The sequence below is a fragment of the Sinocyclocheilus grahami genome, unplaced genomic scaffold (assembly GCF_001515645.1).
Source record: "Sinocyclocheilus grahami isolate Dianchi unplaced genomic scaffold, SAMN03320097.WGS_v1.1 scaffold2796.1, whole genome shotgun sequence".
NCBI classification, from domain to species: Eukaryota; Metazoa; Chordata; class Actinopteri; order Cypriniformes; family Cyprinidae; genus Sinocyclocheilus; species Sinocyclocheilus grahami.
Genome location: NW_015507973.1, coordinates 16392 through 21087, shown reverse-complemented (window position 1 = coordinate 21087; position 4696 = coordinate 16392). Strand labels below are relative to the sequence as shown.

The 4696-nt window shown below is 38.1% G+C and overlaps 1 long non-coding RNA gene across 1 annotated transcript in view; it reads left to right on the top strand.

Moving 5' to 3' along the window:
• Window positions 1–790: 790 nt before the first annotated feature.
• The window catches only part of LOC107575662 (uncharacterized), an 11292-nt gene continuing 7386 nt past the window's right edge, over window positions 791–4696 (top strand). Inside the window, exon 1 of the long non-coding RNA XR_001607915.1 lies at window positions 791–801. This is a non-coding gene — a long non-coding RNA (uncharacterized lncRNA). The remainder of the gene's footprint in view (window positions 802–4696) is intronic.

Genomic DNA, 4696 nt, shown 5'->3' with positions numbered 1-4696 from the left:
GACAAAGTACCATTCTTTCTTTGTCTCTGTTTTCACCCATGACAGAAATTACCTCACAGCACTGGACGTCACTAAGAGCATAAGCATTGTTGGGTTTCTGAGTATTAACCACAGCTTTGGGCTGTTTCTTTAACTCTTCTTTGTACTTGTCAATTTCACTGAGACGTTTGACAATTTGCGACAGAGGATGTCTACCAGAACGGACTAACTTCTTCAGCTGATGTAGGTAGTTTTCAAAAGGAAAAGCACTACATTCATCTAGTCCACCATATTTATATGCATCAGAGGCAAGGTGAACCAAAGAGTGCACATTGTACACCAAGAACTCATCCCCATACAACTTTCTACCATCCTCCACAAAGTGAACCAAAAGATCCGCTGCATACGAGTTATATTCTTTCACAAGACATGGGCATACCAAAATGGACAATGCCACACTGAACAACAAAAAGTGTTCATAGAGATCGTCAGAGAGAATGCCTTTCAAGACAATTTTGCCTGTGTAAAGGGCAAATTGTCGCAACTCAGTAGCTTTCCACCTGTCTATTTCATCTAGGCCACGTGGCTTTCTAGCAAAAAGGTAATGGTCTTAAGGTCTTAAGTCAAGAAGTCTGGAACTTATCTCCCTTATCTGACCAGATGACAAACGGGTTTTGAGCTTTCCACAACAAAACAACAAAATCAGTTTTCGCATAACACCAAGACAGCATTGGTGCATATAGTCTGCAGGAAACTGCTGAACCATGTCCATTTGGAGCATGCAAAAAGGAGATACATCTGAAGGCTGGTGGTGCTCTTCCTGTAATTTGTTACGGAAAGACACATCTGTTCTGAGAGTCAAATTTGTGTTCTCTGGGTAGATAACCCGAGAACCATCCCAGAAACCTTTTTGCATGCATTTATCGCAACCATAATAGCCTGAATATTGCTTGGTGCACTTAACAAGTGCTTTTGCTGGGGCATCACAACTGACACATCGCAGATTAACTTTTAAAAGACCCTTGTCAGTCTCTAAACCATTTTGTAAAAGGTCACTAAGGTCACGCATTGTATCTGTCAGAAAATTAAGACTTTTTGGTTTGGACACACCTAAACACAATGCAAGAGGAAAGACAGTGCATGGAGACAGGTTGATTTTGCATAAAACTGGCCACAGTGCTTGGTTGTTGCTTTTGAATAACGGCAAGCCATCAATATTCAAAGAGATGTCCAGACATTCTAAATGAGAGACAACACTATGGGGGTACATTTGTAAGTATTTGTGCATCTGTTCTTTGCAGCCAAAATAGAAATACTGCATTCCAGATTTCACTTCAAATGTCAGAGTCTCACAAGTTCCAAGCAATGTTCTTGCAGTTCTTGGAAGTTCTGGGTGATGTTCTCCAAGAATCTAAAGAAGGCCATCCACTGTATTGTGTTTTACCTGAAATGTGTTGACCCACTGTGCAAGTCTAACATTCAGGGGCAGTATGCCATCTACACTTTCATCATCAGGTATATCAACAGAATCAGAATCTGAATCAGAATTTGCTTGAGCTCCCTCAAATTCAACAGGATTCGGTGTTACCTCGAGAGGCTGTATTTTTGGGGTCTCTAGATTATTAGAGGTTGTTTCACATTCCACATGAGACCTTTTTGCAGATTTCTGCTGGTCTCTTTCAGCTCTCTTCCAAAGAGTATTGTATTTTTGTTGTGATGACATATTGTCAATTACCACCCCTATAAAACTCTTAAAATCAAAAACATACCGAGCCAGATTCCATTTTGTACACTTTCAAAGCAGTCACTGTTGGAGGAAAAAAGAAATATTCAAAATTAGTAGAGACCAACACACACAATTTTTAAACATAATACATATTAATATCTTACACATTAATTTAAACATGTGGTGGTTTGTGATGCGTCTTGTTTTTATTATTTAAATAGATCAGAACGTTCCCAGAACGTTATGGGGACAAAAAAAAAGAAGATCAGTCAACAAACATTACTAATCAATGTTCCTATGCCACGCAAAAGCTAGAACATTATAAACCGCAAACAACAACGCACATGAATAACGTTGCTCTAGTGAAATAATGTCAAGGTTAAACAGATTTGCCCTCAGTAAGCGTGAACCACACACATTCAAATAACGTTACGTTACTGACGCCCTTTCAAGTTTGACAAAGGATTCAACAAAGAGTGACTGATCAATTGATTATAAAACATGTTTGCACTTTCGGTAGGCTATAAAATATATATGAACTTTTTTATGTTTTCAGTAGATTGAAATAAGCTTAGTTTACCTTGTATGCTAGATTTAAATCATGTAAAATATACTTCAAAACACGTCAATATACAGTTTAAAGTAATAACCAATTGAATCTTAATTTAGCGATAATAGAAAAAAAAACATGAAATATAAGAATGCAAGCTCTGTACACCCAAAGATACCCCCTGGGTAGAAGTAGACCCACGGGATGGGCAGCAAAGGCTACTGGGCCAGATGGGTCATCAGCTTTTTGTTAAAAAACTGCGCTGAAGAGCTTGCAATAGCTTGGTGTCCCTTATTTCAGCGATCTCTTGATACCCACACTGTGCCAGCTCTGTGGAAAAAGTCATACATAACACCAATTCCTAAATAACCTGGTGCTAGAGCAAATAATGATTTTCGTCCTGTGGCTTTGACTTCAAATGTCATGAAGTGTTTTGAGAAATTTGTAATCTCATTGCTGGGAAAAGAAGTAGAGCCACTATTAGACACCTGTCAGTGTGCCTATAGGCAGCACAGGAGCACTGAGGATGCTGTTCTTAGCATTGTTCATCTTGAGAACACTAAAGCCTATGCTCGTATTTTATTTGTTGATTTTAGTTCAGCATTTAATACAGTGCAGACACATTTGCTTTTAGAGAAGCTGTATGGCATGGGTGTCAGTACTCTTTTAATCAAATGGTTTTATTCTTTTGTAAGTAACAGAACTCAGCAGCTTAGAGTCAATGGGACACTTTCTGAGGTCAGATATAGTAGCACAGGAGTGCCACAAGGTTGTGTTTCATCGCCTGTGCTTTTTGCTTTATACACGAATTACTGCAGGAGCACATATATTAATAATTATATTATGAAATATGCTGATGACTGTCATTTGGAGTCTCTTACACAAAGATATGGACCTATCATCCTACCACAGTGAAATAGATACTTTCATTCAGTGGTGAACTGTCTTGTGCTAAATGTAAATAAGACCGAAGAAATGGTCCTTGACCCAAGAAGTGTATCTGAACACAAGCCTGTGATCATTAAAGACACAGTGATACAGCAAGTGACATCTTACAGATACCTGGGGGTTTATATGGACAATGTTCTTTGTTGGAAGACACACATTGACGGTCTGTGCACACGACTACAACAGAAGCTTTCATTTTTAAGAAGACTGAGACTGTATGGGGTGGGTAGCAATATCTTGCTTGTTTTTTACCAAGCCACGCTTGAAAGTCTTATTCGATATGGAATTACAGTCTGGTTTGGAAACTTGTCTGTTCAACTGAAAAACACACTGGCTCATATTCACAAAACAGCTATGAAAATCATAGGAATAAAACAATATGAGCCCATACAGACTTTATATGAACAGGCAGTGCTGAGAAGAGCAATAAGTATCCGTACTGATTCCAAACATCCTCTTTTCAGCGAATACCAGTCATTACCATCGGGAAAGAGACTAAGAATGCCAATGTGTAAAACTAATAGACTGAAGCTTTCATTTGTTCCTGCCTCGATAAAAATGCTGAATTTTACCAAAAACAATGCCCATATAGCATATTAGCACATTATTGTGTTTTGCACTGTATGTCTTTTGCATTTATACTTGTATATTGTTGTTGTTGTGTTTATTTTTTTAATCTGTTTTATTTATTGCTTTTGTCTGTTCAGAACAACACTGTAGCACTTTGCCCAAGACAAATTTCCTTTCGGGGACAAATGAAGTTTATCCTTATCCTTATCCTTAACAAAATAAGTAAAATTAGACAAATATATCCAAGATGATTTCCCTTGTCTAAAGTTCAATAAATTAAGTATTCAAGACGAGCTTAATGCAGCCAACCAAAAAAATGCTTCTACTCTGTCCACATAGATGAAAAGTCCTGTAATGATTAATAGATTTGTTTGGGCAAGAGTGAATATCCTAGACATTTGGCTGAGTGGGAATGGGAATCAGACACTCAGGTTTTCAGTGCTTCTTCATACTGTCAGATAATCCAGCTGGCACTCTACCAATGCAGGCACGGCTGTGGAGGAGCTGTCAAATGGCTCTGGTATACAGTTTCAAGACATCTGCAAGTTGAGCGCATTTATAACTAGATCAAAGTCATATTACGGAAGATGGTGTGTGGTGTGAGAAGGAATGCAATCTAAATACACAGCCTTAATGTTTCTTTAATGGTTTATTCAGATGCTTTGAGCTCAACCACCTGACATTATAAGAAGTCTAAGGTCAAGTCACATTTATTTGTACAGCGCTTTATACAGTACTGATTGTGTCAAAGCAGCTTTACAGTGTCAAACAGCAAAATAGTCTGTCAATAATGCAAGTGTCAAAGATACATTTTCAGCTAAAGTCAGTTCATTGATGATTCAGTAATATAATTATTCAGTTCAACTCTCTTCCAGTAGTGTTTGTGCAGTCAGTCAAGCGTCCCCAACTAAGCAAACCAAAGG